Here is a 16,460-nt window from a genome sequence, read left to right on the forward strand (position 1 = left end):
AAGGGAGAGCATACAACTGAGGTCTTTCCCATGGGATGTCAGTGGAAGTGACCCATTCAGTCACTGTGCTCAGTTGCTCAGTCATGTCCGACTCTTTGCAACCCCATGGACTGGAGCCAACCAAGCTCTTCTGCCCATGAAATTTCCCAGGCAAGAATACCAGAGTGGATTGTCATTTCTTTCTCCAGGGGATCTTCCTGGCCCAGGGATCGAACCCATGTCTCTTGTGTCTCCTGCATTGCAGGCAGATTCTTTACCCACTGAGCCATTTGGGAAGCCACATTCAGCCACTGAGACAGGAGAAATTTTCTATTAAAATTTATTTTGAAAAAAAAATCACAGCTTTTACCATAATAATAAGGCAGTCCTACCCTAACAAGATATGGTGGTGCAAAGGAACCAAAAGATCTTTCTGGGTCTTTCAAATACACCCATGCTTCCTCTTTAAATTCAACTGCATTCTCATATAAGTGTTGGTCAGCACAACTTACTAGTCATCTTTTTTTCCTCTTTCTTGTCTTCCCTTGGTTCAGATCAGATCAGATCAGTCGCTCAGTCATGTCTGACTCTTTGCAACCCCATGAATCGCAGCACGCCAGGCCTCCCTGTCCAACACCAACTCCCAGAGTTCACTGAGACTCATGTCCATTGAGTCAGTGATGCCATCCAGCCATCTCATCCTCTGTCGTCCCCTTCTCCTCCTGCCCCCAATCCCTCCCAGCATCAGAGTCTTTTCCAATGAGTCAACTCTTCGCATGAGGTGGCCAAAGTACTGGAGTTGCAGCTTTAGCATCATTCCTTCCAAAGAAATGCCAGGGCTGATCTCCTTCAGAATGGACTGGTTGGATCTCCTTGCAGTTCAAGGGACTCTCAAGAGTCTTCTCCAACACCACAGTTCAAAAGCCTCAACTCTTTGGCGCTCAGCTTTCTTCACAGTCCAACTCTCACATCCATACATGACCACAGGAGAAACCATAGCCTTGACTAGATGGACCTTTGTTGGCAAAGTAATGTCTCTGCTTTTGAATATGCTATCTAGGTTGGTCATAACTTTCCTTCCAAGGAGTAAGCGTCTTTTAATTTCATGGCTGCAGTCACCATCTGCAGTGATTTTGGAGCCCAGAAAAATAAGTCTGACACTGTTTCCACTGTTTCCCCATCTATTTCCCATGAAGTGATGGGACTGGATGCCATGGTTACAGAAAGCTAAATTACTCATACTCCTCAGTTATATCATATTATCATTAGCACGCAAGGCCTCTCTCCTGTTCTTATTGTTTATTTTGCCTTTATCCCCACTTCCACACTGACACTGCCACCTGATCTCCGCAGGCTGCCATTCTAATGAGCTTATTGATTGCCTTCGTTTCCATGTGTCCTTGCAAAATATGTATGGCTGTTTTGAATGCATACATTTAAAATTTATGCAAATAGTCATTTGGCCTTTATCTCAATCTTCTCATGTGTTTCATTCCATATGGTGCTGTGGTTTTTACCTCCATCCCCATTGGTCTGTGTGTATCTCCATTTTATTACTGTGTACATTATCCACTCTCCAATGATGGGCACCCAGAATAGCAGAAATTCCCCATCACCATAAACATCACTGGGATGAACAACCTCTCTCACGTCAACATTATGGACCAGGGAAAAATTAAGCATGGTAATATATTACCAGGGTTTCTGGTTGTAGAGTACAGAGAGGACAGATACAGAAATACTGAAATACTTCTATGCCAGTTGGTAAGTAGCTCTGCCCCCAGGATCCCTGAATGTCTTTCTTGTTACCCCAGGAGCCCTTAGAAATTTCCACCATCTGCCAACTAAAGGGTTAATGCCTGGGCCAGTGAGAACTGACAGTCTTTCTAGCAATTGATAAGTATTTTGAATATCACCCCTGGATATATATAGTTAATTTAATGGTCCCCAGCCATTATTTTTCCATACAGCAACCAAAACAAATAAAAACCCCTTTACCTAAATGAAGCCTGGGGCCCTCACCATTTCACAGAGCTATTATATCAATATCAGCAGCTGCACTTCTTTTACTTGAGAGAAAAACAAATAATTTATTTGTATGTCTATGTGTGTGTCTGTATTAATGCAACCAATTCTAATCTCAATTGAGACAACAAATACTTAATATTAATAAATATTATACATAGTTACTATTTTATTTAGTTCCTAAAGAACTATGAGATTTTTTTAAAACATAAGACCCTTCAAAGATTCAAGAATTTATTTTAGCTTCTGAAACGTCAAGTTTCATGGTGGCATAGCATTGTATTGCAAGTACTTTCACAACCAGGAGAGCCAGATCAAGGTTTGGGTTCAGGTCATTTTAAGACTGAAAAATCTGGAAAATTCTGTCTACTGAATTAGGAGTAGATTTCCGGGGCTGTACATCTGCTGTCCAGGACTTGGGGCCACAGGTACTGTTATCCACATTCCTATACGCTCACAGGCACACACCTGCATGGGCACACGCATATTCTCAGGAAATTGCTTACATGCATCACACACACTCAACAGCCACACACAGGTAACATCCTCATATCCACACCCAGTGATGGCTCTGGTGGTTCCCTGCGATTGTGAAAGCCCAGATTTCTCCAGAGCACTAAACTATTATATGAGTTAGTATTTTCAATAACCTGTATCCTGGGCTGGAAGTGGGATGCTGAGTCATAAAGAAGAAGAAACCTCGAGAAGTCAGCCCTTGACCATGGAGGTGCACTCATGGTTAAGCAGCAAGAAGAGGATCCCCTCCCTCACTCCAGATCAAGGTCAGAAGGAAAATCCTGATGAGCCAGGGGCAGTCTGGACTCCATGAAGCCTTACCTTCATGGAGGATATTTCCTTGAGCCTGCGAGTTAAGCTCCTACCTGAGTCTCCATCCATCTCTCTCCAGGGCTTTTCCTCTAAATGAGCATATCGATTGAGTTAAGCCCAGCTTGTATATCTAAAGCCCACCCTCTGGCTCTGATCCCAGTCCTCTGAGAGCCTGCTCAGCACTGCACTTTGTGCGAAGGGCTTCGGAAAACACAAGATGAAGAAACATAGTCTTTGCTGTCAAGAGGCAGGCATTCTATCCAATAGTCAACTGGGAAATGAATATGGAGAGCAGACTCCATAAAAATATACAGGTAATTACAGAAGTTGACGTGAATCTAAAATGCCACTTACTGCCTTTAGAAATGGGGCTTCCCTGGTGAGCTCAGACAGGCTCAGAATCTGCCTGCAATGCAGGAGAGCCAGTTTTGATGTGTGCGTTGGGGAGATCTCCTGGAAGGAAATGGCAATCTGCTCCAGCATCCTTGCCTGGAGAATTCCATGGACAGAGAAGTGTGGCAAGCTACAGTCCACGGGGTTGCAAAGAACTGGACACGACTGAGTGACTAGCACTTTTCACTTTTTTCCCCTTTAGAATCTTGAGAAATTCTTAAGTTTTCTCATCCACAAGTTGGGAATAATTTAATTATTTGGGGATTTCCCCCACTGGTACTCAGCAAATCTTTTATTCAACTCTAATTTTATCTTAATTGAAATATAGTTGATATACAATACTGTGTCAGCTTCAAGTGTAACAGCAAAGTGATTCAGTTAATTATATATATTCTTTTTCAGATTCTTTTCCATTATATAGGTTACTACAAGATATTGAATATAGTTCCCTGTGCTATTAGTCCCAAACTCCTATTTATCCCCTTCTTTCCCCTTTGATGGGGGCTTCCCTGGTGGCTCAGAGGGTAAAGCGTCTGGCTGCAATGCGGGAGACCCGGGTTCGATCCCTGGGTCGGGAAGATCCAGTCAGGGGAGAAGGAAATGGCAACCCACTCCAGTATTCTTGCTTGGAGAGCCCCATAGACGGAGGAGCCTGGTAGGCCACAGTCCATGGGGTCACAAAGAGTCAGACACAACTGAGTGACTTCACTTTCTTTCTTTCCCCTTTGATAACTACAAGTTTGTTTTCAATATCTGTAAGTCTATTTCTGTTTTGTAAATAAGTTCGTTTGTATCATTTTTTTTAAGATTCTATATATAAGCAATATCATAAAATATTTGTCTTTGTCTGACTTACTTCACTTAGTATGGTAATCTGTAGGTACATCCATGTTGCATGATTTCATTCATTTTTATGGTTGAGCAACATTCCATTGTACATATATACCGTGTCTTCTTTATCCAATCATCTGTCGATGGGCATTTAAGCTGCTTCCATGTCTTGACTATTGCAAATTTAACTCTAATTTCAAACAAATCTCATAGAACCCCCTCCAAATCTTCTCCAGTCTAAGTCCTGGAATTTCTCGATCCCAACCCAATCTCTAGGTGTTATCCTTAGCATATGACCTGGCCACTTTAATTACTGAGAAGATAGAGGCCATGAAGTTGTGGTCCCTCAACTTCCATCTGGTCCACCTGGAAGTCTCTCTAAGGCTTCATGCATCTTCCCTTTCTCTCTTGCTTTCAGGAAGGATGCTTAGACCCAAATACTTTAGAGACAAAAGAATGATGACCAAGAGATCCACGATTACAGAGAAAGAGGGTTTTAATCATCACCAAGAAGTTAATTTACAAGCCTAGGATGCACATCATAGCGTCATGGAAACATTGGTTTCAAAGGTGTTTCCACTTAACCACCTGTGCTGCCTTAAGCATGTGACTTGACTTTCATTTATGAATTCCTTCAAGCAACATTTGAAGGTCTATTGAGTGCTAAGGGTACTCACCACAGCTACAATTTAACTATTATAAAATGGGGTAATAATAGTGCCAACTTCAAAGTGTATGGCAAGGCTTTAGAGCACTCCAAGTACAAGAGGGAGTAATAAATGTGAATTATCTTCCACTTTCCCTCCTGGTCCTTAGTACCCATGCTCCTATTCTGTATAGAAGAGGAATTTCTCATAAACAAAATAAATTCTTAGTTGGATAAGGAGAAGAATCAATATAAATCCCACATAAACTTCAAAGCACACCATTCCGTCCTCACAATGAAGTACTAGGTTGTATGTAACTGCATTCTGTAGCAACTGTAGGTTGCTGCATTCTCATTATATGCGATCCATCTCAGGGCAGAGTTTGCGAGTCCTGCCAAATGACAACAGGCAGGACCCTTTAGGCGAGAAGGCTGGCAGCATGTCTTCCAAGGGTGCTCTCCCTGACAATCAGAACAGCTGAATTTTTATTCCCTCATTTCCTGAATCAAAAAAATGTTTTCTGAACACTTAGGTTGTACTGGGTTCAGGGCAAAGAACTAGGATTATAGAATGTGAATTTCAAGAACTCAGATTCAGAGCTGCAAATTTTTTTTATTTTCTCTATTTCTCTATCATTGATATAACTCTTGAGAATCCGCTTCTGCCTGACAACAAAAACAACCTTAGTAGTTCTGGGACAACCTGGTGATTCCCAGAGTTAAATTCTGTAAATTCAGGCTTCTCTCCCACTTCCTTCCCTTGTCCTCTGAGGCACCTGTAATCTCTGGAGGCTGTATATCTCCTCTCAGTGAGGATAAGTGGAATAAAGACTCCACAATGAGCTTCCACTGGGAAGGGCTTCCCACTGTTTAGTATTCCTCTTATATCACCACTCATCACTGATATCCATGTGTTCACTGGACCCTCCGTTTCTTGTTGAATGTACTCTGTTTCCCCATGGACCTGACCCAAGCGGTTTGGGGCCATCACCCCATTTATAACACTTCTGTGATACCTCTGTGGGGTTCAGAAACTCTCAGCCCCTTTTCCTGAACTACATGGAGTAAGTGAGGCATCCTGCAAGGTACCCTTGGCCCACATTCTCAGACAACTGACTGAGATGCCACTACTCCTTGACTCGAAAGTCATGCTGGGAGCAGATATTGCCATGTGACTTGCAAAAATGAATATTGGTATCTTCTGATCGCAGATCCTTCCAGACTAACCTGGAATGTCCATCTTCCTCCCCTTCTGAGCGTCTTTACCAGCCCTCTTAGATATAAGTCCCAAAGGTCTTAACACCATCTCATAGCTGACACTATCAACTTTGAGCAGGAAAATCATAGTTCATCAACTCTCTTTCTCATCTACTCTTTATGCCAAAACCTTGACTACTGAGCTTCTATAGTTAATTCCTTTCCCTGGAAATCATTGTTATGGGCTTCGAGAGCCTATTTTGCAAGTCAAAAGTGAAACTCTGACATTTCTTTCTGTTTGCATTCCTTTAACAACAATGCTAACCCTAGCCTCTGACTAAATAAGGGGAAGATTGTGTATGCAAAATATAGAAGGGAGAAGCACTCTGACTAATATTTTAAAATATTATCTCACTACATATGCATAACCATATATTGTCCTTGCCATTGAAAATCTCACAGTCAATGGAAAACTTTCACCAAATGGCTGCTACTGCTGCTGCTAAGTCGCTTCAGTCGTGTCCGACTCTGTGCGACCCCATAGACGGTAGCCCACCAGGCTCCCCCATCCCTGGGATTCTCCAGGCAAGAACACTGGAGTGGGTTGCCATTTCCTTCTCCAATGCATGAAAGTGAAAAGCGAAAGTGAAGTCGTTCAGTCGTGCCCGACTCTGAGCGACCCCATGGACTGCGGCCCACCAGGCTCCTCCGTCCATGGGATTTTCCAGGCAAGAGTGCTGGAGTGGGGTGCCATTGCAAGTTAGGCCAATTGACCAGATCCAAAATGAACTCCAAAGATTGGCTATGATGAGCAAAGCTGGTTGGTAAAGTAACCCATAGACTCAGCTCTACCCCTACCATTTGTGGGACCAGGACAAGACTCCATGGAGGCCCACAGACACCCTTGCCCTCCCATTCTGGTTGCCTCCTACAGAATGAGGGAATCTCAGGTTCACCCTAATGAACATACTAACTCACTCATCCAAAATGTCTGTAAGACCTGCTGTCAAGGTGCGTGCACGCTCGGTCGTTTCAGTCGTGTCCAACTCTTTGCAACCCTAGGACCATAGCCCTTCAGGCTCCTCTGTCTATGGGATTCACCAGGCAAGAATACTGGAGTGGGCTGTCATGTCCTCCTCCAGGGGATCTTCCTGACCCAAGGATTAAACCTAGGTCTCTTATGTCTCCTGCATTGGCAGGCAGTTTCTTTAGCTCTAGTACCACCTGGAAAGCTTGTTGAATGGTATACAGTTATAAAATTCTCTGCACAGGTCAGTAATTTATTTCTCCCAGTTCTGGAGACTGGAAAGTCTAAGATCAAGGTGCTGGCAGATTTGATATCTGGAGAGAGCTGGCTTGATAGTTCATAGATGGCTATCTTCTCGCTATGTCCTCATGTGATGGAAGGAAGCCAGGCAGTTGGTGTGTGTGTCAGATGCTCAGTTGTGTCTGACTCTTTGCGACCCCATGGATTGTAGTCCACCAGGCTCCTCTATCCATGGAGTTCTCCAAGCAAGAATACCAGAGTGGGTTGCCATTCCCATCTCCAGGGAATCTCCTCGACCCAGGGATCAAACCCGGGTCTCCTGATTGCAAGCAGATTCTTAAACCATCTGAGCCATCAAGGAAGGCATTTGGAACCAGGATTGAATTGACCCATTTGGTGTCTGCAGAGAACTGGAGAACGACTCAGAGTGGAAAACCCACACATTTGGTGTCAGAAGTGTTATGACAATGAAAAATAGTTCATAGAAAGAGCAGGGCAGGAGAGACAAGGGACTCACCCCCTGCCTTCTGGGGTTTGTTGTGTCAGGGATATGGGGTCTCCCAGGAGGTCAAGCAGACAAGATAGAATACAGCTCAGCCTGGGCGAACTTACAAGTACCCCCTGCCACCAGGAGGGACTCCACCAGCAAGAAGCTCTGGACTGGGCACTGTTGGCAGGAGCCAAGGTGGAGGAAAAGTTTGATCTCCCATGAGCAGGAGCTGAGCAGTGGGGAGCCCGGGGACCCACTAAAAACCCAGCCCATCAGAGCCACTGGTGTCAGCCAGAATGGCAGTGGGAGTCAGCAAAGAGCAGCCTGTACCTGCGCTCACTCAAGTGGAGACCAGCCCTCTATCCTTCACCCCTTTGAGCTGGGGTGTGCTCACTCCAGCTCAAATCTCTTCCCAACTCCACACGTAGTGTGACTCGACATCACTAACTTGAAATCAGCCAGGGCAGGGGGAGGTGGCAGAGGGCATTTACCCCATGGAAATGTGCAAACACTACAAATCAGGGAATCTTTTCCAGGGAGCTGGTTGTTAAACACTCACCAGCACCCCACTGCCCCATTTCTGCCTCCTTGCCCAAACACTCTGTTGGATTCAAGACTGGAGCAGGTAGGAGAAGCAAAGGAAGAGAAAGAGGAGGCGGGACTGTGGGCTACTCCCCACTCCGTACCCTTTGAACATGGCAATGGCCTAAAACAGGCAAGGAGAACGGTTTTGAATCACATATGAGGTTGGCATCATGAACTGGACTGGACTAGTTTGAATAAAAGGAAATAACCAGAGCCTATGATATCTGCCCAAGAGGTGGGAAGGCAGAATGGGTCATATTCCCTTTGGGCAAGCGATTGTAAGAAACACTCAAGGGCACAAAACAGTCTGTATGTGTGCCATTGGGTAGAGGGTCCTCAGACCCTCCAGATGGTTCCATCTATGTGCCCATCACCCCTAGTAGGGCACTGAGCCATGGTGGCTCTCCAAAGCACATTCAGGTAACAGTGACCTTGCCCTCACCTGGTTTCAGGGCTGCTGATGAACTTGGGGTTAGTTGCTTCCCTCTTGGGGCTCCAGGTTCTTACAGAGGTGACTGGAGATGTTTTCTCCTCTCTCTAACATATGATGCCCTCTATGAAACACACACACACAAACACACACATACACACTCTGTAGTACCCAAGTTAGTCATCACGGAGGCTGACAATCCAGTCTCCTCTGGGGATTATACAACCAACAGAGAGGACAGGAAGCCTGAAGCTGAGCCAAGATGCCTGAGGGAGGGGGTTGGACAGCATCTTCCGGGTGCTGGGAGCCTGCTGGGGGGGTGGGGAGGGGTGGTTGGAGGTTGGGGCAGAGAGCTATAATGTCCTCTGCATTCTATTCCAACTTATGTGGTTTTTTAAGAGCAACTGTCTGCAGCGAATACCCAGAGCTATATTTACTGATCAACAGCATCTGACAGTGGACGATCTAGGTCAGGGGCCTTAAGAGAAGGGTGGACTGTGTCCTGTCACTCCAGTGTACCCCTGAGCTGCCCCTCCCCGCTCTCCTCTCCTCGGCTCTGGGCAGCAGAGGGGAGAGCACTGCCCAGCAGGAGCTAAAGAAGGGAGAACTGAGGCCAGGAGGCTGTGTTGACCAGCCTTAACTGAAAACGTAGTGCCACTGAGCTATACAGTTGTGGTTAAAATAGTATGTTTTATATTATGCGACTTTTACCACAGTTAAAAAAAAATTTAAGAAACCCTTTAATATATTTGTCATTGTACCGAGTAGTTTTTCAAAGAATCTATCAGTTATCTTTGCCATTTCCATGTTAGTGGATTTGTTTCCGGTATTCCGGTGTGGAGCTATCCCAAACAACATTGACATAAATATCTTGTAAAATATCTTTCATTTATAATTATTGCCTCAAAATAAACTTCCAAGAATAAAATTTAAAAAAAAAAAAAAAAAACCTGAAAAGGATTTCTTTTCCAATCACCAATTTCAACGTTGTCCTATCAAGTGGCTCTTTTTGCCCTTACTGACACCTGGGCAGATGCCACCACCTGTCAGGTAGTTTGTTTGTTAAAAGTCCAGGATACTTTGAAATAAAATTGCAAATAGCCAGTGCACAACCTTCACTCCCCCAGGTCCCGGCAGGTCTTGAGGCTGAAGGGACCCAAGTCAGAGAGACCCCTTGGAGTGGAGGGAAGTGGCTGCCCTCTCACAACACCCCCTTTCTTCTCTGGCAGCAAGACCTCCCTATATTGGGGCAGGGAGGAGAGAAAGGGGGGGAAAGTCAGCATTTGTTGGGTGTGTGTGTTATTTGGGGTTTTCTCTTTGTTTCACTGAACTGTCTCTGCGCTCATCTCCCATTGGTCCTGGCTCCCCTCGTTCCCACCGTGGGCGCTCCTGTGTGACAGGAGGTCCAGGGCGGGTTCCTCTGGTGGGGGGTGAGGGGTATGCACACCTCAGGGCACCAACAGGCCCTTCCGCACATCCCACTAAGGAGGGAGCTTCTGGTCCCCGAGGCTGCCTCTTCCTTCCCGCTCCCCGTCCGTCCCCTTCCGTTTGTATTTAAGAGTCCCTCCCCGGTAGACGCTGTCTGGCGGGGCGAACATGGATGCCTCAGGGCCTCCATAGTATCCAGTAGGCCCCAGAAGTCTCTGGTTCTCACGTAGCCAACAAGGTGGAGAGAGACTGCTTCCCCCGACACCTCTCCCCGGGCTCTTCCAGCTCAGGTGGCTCAGGGCGAGTCTGCAGCATCTCCGCTCAGCCAGGTGTGCAGTCTCACCTTCACTAGTCTCCTCCCTGAATCTCCGGGGAGCCTCCTGCTTCTGACCCGTGTCCGGGGAGAGGTGGGGCACACTTGCCTCTGCTGTGAAACTTTGCCTTTCACTTTGGTTCCTAGAGATGCGTGGGGGCCAGAGGAAAAGCCCTAATTGCCCCCAATAGTCCTGAATATTCATTGGAAGGACTGATGCTGAAGCTGAAGCTCTAAAACTTTGGCCACCTGATGCAAAGAACTGAGTCATTGGGAAACACCCTGATGCTGGGAAAGATTGAAGGCAGGAGGAGAAGGGAACAACAGAGGATGAGATGGTTGGATGGCATCACCGACTCAATGGACACGAGTTTGAGTAAGCTCCGGAAGTTGGTGATGGACAGGGAAGCTGGCGTGCTGCAGTCCATGGGGTCGCAAAGAGTCGGACATGACTGAGCGACTGAACAGAACTGAACTGAGGGAGGCGGGTGGCTGTTTTCTTGCCCCTGTCACACCCTTCAGACTCGAGAATGCTTTTGTGAGTACCATCTGATCTGAGCCTCTTTTTGCACTTCGCCCTCACGAAATAGGGTCAGCAAATGTTACAGAGGAGGGCTTAGGACAGGTTTTATGTCGGGTTGGTTGGGGGCTGGGGGGTGACTTTCCAGGAACTACGACTGTCCGGGTCTCGCTCTGCTCATTCTGCACTCTGCGTTCAAGTTGTTCACTATCTCCTCTGGGCCTCCGAAAAGTCATCGGAGGGGCACAGGCTCCTCCCTGTGGCCATATCTTAACATTGCATCTGCACAGGGTCACAGCCTCGGAAAATTCACTCAATCCTACACGCAAAAATTCTCACATACCATTCTCTTGTATTTACTTCCAGTAATCTTCCCATGTGCACAGAAGGTATGAAGATAAAGAAGTGAAAGTGTTAGTGGCTCAGTCGTGTCGGACTCTTTGCCATCCCATGGACTGTAGCCCACCATGTAATTCTCCAGGCAAGAATACTGGAGTGGATGGGTAGCCATTCCCTTCTCTAGGGGATCTGCCCAGCTCAGGGATAGAACCAGGTCTCTTGCATTAGCAGATTCTTTACTGTCTTTGCCACCAAGAATATGAAGATATGCGTCTTGGTTTTTTTTCCATTTAACTGCCCAAACAATAATATTGCTACTCTTAGGCATTTTTTAATGTAAAAAATTCATTGTGAAAAATAGTTAAAGAATTGCTAAAATACCAAGAGACAATCACATGTTTTACACTCAGTAGTTTTCTCTCTGTCTCTCTCAGGGAATCTTCATTTTTCCAAGTAGAAGCTGGGGCAGAAGGAGAGGAGGGAGTTTCTTACCTGCTTTCCTGAGTGTGTGTCCATACATTCCCAGGCACTTTTACGTGAGAACATTGTGACACGGTAAATCTCTATTTCACAGATTAAAAAGAAATCAGTTCAGAAGAGTTAAGTAACTTTCCCGGGGTCACACAGCTGGTGAGTATCAAGACCAGAAATGAACTGTTTTCATGACCACAAAGTCCAGGTACCTTTAAGATACTAGACCTGCTGGATTCCCTTCCACAGGAAATCCTATCATTGAGCAACATCAGTTAGGACAGTGTTCAGGGTGTTTTAGATCCGTTTTGCACATTCATCCAGAATGGCTCCAGCTCTCTCACAGGTTCCCCGGTGGGCACTCACCTTACCCTCAGGGCAGAACATCCTCGCCCCCTCCCTGCCCCTGGAATGTACGCTCTGCCCACCACGCCCACAGTGAGAATCCTTTCCAGGGATGTGGCCTTGACAGAGCCTTGAGTTGTTGAGAACCATCTACATGATGTACAGGACTGACCCCGGTAAGGCCTCTATATAAACTTTTAAGATTCTTGAGGACAGGTGAGGGGATAGCTGCCCAAGACAAGCCTGGTATGTAAGTTTCCTTCATGTTAAACCTGCCACCTGTGGTCTGCTGCTGCTGCTGCTGCTGCTACATCACGTCAGTCGTGTCCGACTCTGTGTGACCCCATAGACGGCAGCCCACCAGGCTCCCCCATCCCTGGGGTTCTCCAGGCAAGAATACTGGAGTGGGTTGCCATTTCCTTCTCCAATGCATGAAAGTGAAAAGTGAAAGTGAAGTCGCTCAGTCGTGTCCGACTCTCGGTGACCCCACGGACTGCAGCCCACCAGGCTCCTCCGTCCATAGGAGTCTCCAGGCAAGAGTACTGGAGTGGGTCGCCAGTGCCTTCTCCGCCTGTGGTCTGCAGGGGTGTGCTTTTTTCTTCTCTCCTTGCCCTCTGCGTACTTTCTGTTTCAGCTCTCACACAACAGCCTGGGGGCTGGTTACCAGGGGAGATCAATTCACCCCCACATCCCCGTTCTCTAGCACTGTCTCTGATAAATAGTAAATCCTCATTAAAAGGGTCTTACCCCATAACATATTCCTTCCATGGAAAGTTCTTATTCCCATAAGGAGAGAGGTGTTCTCGACATGTTCACATATAGTCAGGTTCATTCATTCCCTGGCTGATTTCACTTAGTTTTGGCCAAACATCTCAAAGGCCTTTCCCTGGTCAATTTAATTTATTTAATGTAAATTTAATTTATACATTGTGCCAAAAATGGCAGGGAAAAAAAGAAGATTTTCTGGAAAGATAGTTTTTCTCAGCCTGGTTTTCTTTTCCTACTCAGCAAAACCAAGACCTTGCAATCAGGGCGCCAAGTTTAGCACATACACATACAGAATACCTTGTTGAATTTGAATTGCAGATAAATGATGGATAACTTTTTACCATAAGTAAGTCGTAAGTATTAAAAATAATGGCAATATTCCCCAGATCACTGGAAATTCTAATTTAACAGGGCATCCTGTGTTTTATTGGCAGCCCTACTTGGGGAACCACTTCTGGCATGTTTGTGGAACATTCTGGGCCAAGCTGGAAAGGGAAGCCTTGGGAAGGAGTCAGGAGATGGTGGGGGCCTCTTTGCAGGGCAGCTGTTCTGAATCCTATCTTGTTGCTGGGAAAGGGAGGAAGGGCTGCTGTAGTGGATTCTCCTGGTAATTGCAAGCCCAACTGAGGACAGGTCCATGCTGACAGGCCGAGCAGCAGCAGGACAGGCTTGTCTACAGAGATAAACGACTGGTTGGCTGAGCGGGGCCTCTAGTTGTGCCACGCCTCTGTGTCTTGCTGTGAGGTGAGCAATTCTACCTGGCTCTTCTGCAGGTCTGCAGCTGAGAGAAGCCATGGGGCCTCAGGTTCTGGGCTCTCTGACGATAGGGGTCAGATGATCGTTGCTGTTGTTGTTCAGTCGCTAAGCTGTGTCTGACTCTTTGCGACCCCAGGGACTGCAGCACAAAGGCTCTCCTATCCCTCACCGTCTTCCACAGTTTGCCCAGTTCGTGTCCACTGAATCAGTGATACCAACAGGATTAGTCTCTGGCTAAATATTATCACTCCCAGTATCCCTCTCTCCCTGTCTTTCTGCATCTGTGTATCTGTCTGTCTGTGTGTCTGCCTGTGTACACCTGTCTGTCTCTTTCTCTGTCTCTCTCCCACCTGCCCAGCCCCTCTTGTTCACACTGTTTGGTAAATTTCTCTCAATGCCTGTAGAAGCAGAGCTGGGGGTCATGGATGTAAGGCATTCAAGTGCAGACTTGGCAGGAGTGTCTGCACTGTCTTTGACCACAGATGAATTCTTTTAGGGGCTTTGGTTTGCAGACTTGGAGCCCTACTACAGGCTGATGAGGAGGTTTTTCTTGTCTACCTGGGCACTGTAGGGCTAAAAGTGACATTGGGAGGCTCACTGACCACCTTGTCTTTGCTCCATGTGGTTCCTGACCCTGAACTGTATGCAGAGCGTCTCAGGAACAACCCTGAAGGCTCACACAGCAGGGGCAGTACATGGACTTCTGAGTAGTCAGTGAGCCTTGTCATCAGGAGACACAGCCTGGCTACACCTCATTTTCATGGGACGGGGCAAGGGGGAGTCGTCGTATCTCGCTTCGATTTAATCACATCTAAGGATTATACAGTGGAAGTGAGAAATAGATTTAAGGGCCTAGATCTGATAGATAGAGTGCCTAATGAAGTATGGAATGAGGTTCGTGACATTGTATAGGAGACAGGGATCAAGACCATCCCCATGGAAGGAAATGCAAAAAAGCAAAATGGCTGTCTTAGGAGGCCTTACAAATAGCTGTGAAAAGAAGAGAAGTGAAAAGCAAAGGAGAAAAGAAAGATATAAGCATCTGAATGTAGAGTTCCAAAGAATAGCAAGAAGAGATAAGAAAGCCTTCCTTAGTGATCAATGCAAAGAAATAAAGGAAAACCACAAAATGGGAAAGACTAGAGATCGCTTCAAGAAAATTAGAGATACCAAGGGAACATTTCACGCAAAGATGGGCTCGATAAAGGACAGAAATGGTATGGGCCTAAAGAAGCAGAAGATATTAGGAAGAGGTGGCAAGAATATACAGAAGAACTGTACAAAAAAGGTCTTCACGACCAAGATAATCGCGATGGTGTGATCACTGACCTAGAGCCAGACATCCTGGAATGTGACATCAAGTGGGCCTTAGAAAGCATCACTACTAACAAAGCTAGTGGAGGTGATGGAATTCCAGTTGAGCTATTTCAAATCCTGAAAGATGATGCTGTGAAAGGGCTGCACTCAATATGCTAGCAAATTTGGAAAACTCAGCAGTGACCACAGGGCTGGAAAAGGTCAGTTTTCATTCTAATCTCAAAGAAAGGCAATGCCAAAGAATGCTCAAACTACCGCAGAATTGTACTCATCTCACACACTAGTAAAGTAATGCTCAAAATTCTCCAAGCCAGGCTTCAGCAATATGGGAACCGTGAACTTCCAGATGTTCAAGCTCGTTTTAGAAAAGGCAGAGGAACAAGAGATCAAATTGCCAACATGCGCTGGATCATGGAAAAAGCAAGAGAGTTCCAGAAAAACATCTATTTCTGTTTTATTAACTATGCCAAAGCCTTTGACTGTGTGGATCACAATAAACTGTGGAAAATTCTGAAAGAGATGGGAATACCAGACCACCTGACCTGCCTCTTGAGAAACCTATATGCAGGTCAGGAAGCAACAGTTAGAACTGGACATGGAACAACAGACTGGTTCCAAATAGGAAAAGGAGTACATCAAGGCTGCATACTGTCACCCTGCTTATTTAACTTATATGCAGAGTACATCATGAGAAACGCTGGAGTTGAAGAAGCACAAGCTGGAATCAAGATTGCCAGGAGAAATATCAATAACCTCAGATATGCAGATGACACCACCCTTATGGCAGAAAATGAAGAGGAACTAAAAAGCCTCTTGAAGAAAGGGAAAGTGGAGAGTGAAAAAGTTGGCTTAAAGCTCAACATTCAGAAAACAAAGATCATGGCGTCTGGTCCCATCACTTCATGGGAAGTAGATGGGGAAACAGTGGAAACAGTGTCAGACTTTATTTTTGGGGGCTCCAAAATCACTGCAGATGGTGATTGCAGCCATGAAATTAAAAGATGCTTACTCCTTGGAAGCAAAGTTATTACCAACCTAGATAGCATATTGAAAAGCAGAGACATTACTTTGCCAGCAAAGGTCCATCTAGTCAAGGCTATGGTTTTTCCAGTGGTCATGTATGGATGTGAGAGTTGAACTGCGAAGAAAGCTGAGTGCTGAAGAATTGATGCTTTTGAACTGTGGTGTTGGAGAAGACTCTTGAGAGTCCCTTGGACTGCAAGGAGATCCAACCAGTCCATCCTAAAGGAGATCAGCCCTGGGTGTTCTTTGGAAGGAATGATGTTAAGCTGAAACTCCAGTACTTCGGCCACCTGTTGCGAAGAGTTGACTCATTGGAAAAGACTCTGATGCTGGGAGGGATTGGGGGGAGGAGGAAAAGGAAACAACGGAGGATGACATGGCTGGATGGCATCACCGACTCAATGGACATGAGTTTGAGTGAACTCCGGGAGTTGGTGATGGACAGGGAGGCCTAGCGTGCTGCGATTCATGGGGTCGCAAAGAGTTGGACACGACTGAGCGACTGAACT

Source organism: Bubalus bubalis, chromosome 12 (genome assembly GCF_019923935.1).
Source record: "Bubalus bubalis isolate 160015118507 breed Murrah chromosome 12, NDDB_SH_1, whole genome shotgun sequence".
In the NCBI taxonomy this organism is placed as follows: Eukaryota; Metazoa; Chordata; class Mammalia; order Artiodactyla; family Bovidae; genus Bubalus; species Bubalus bubalis.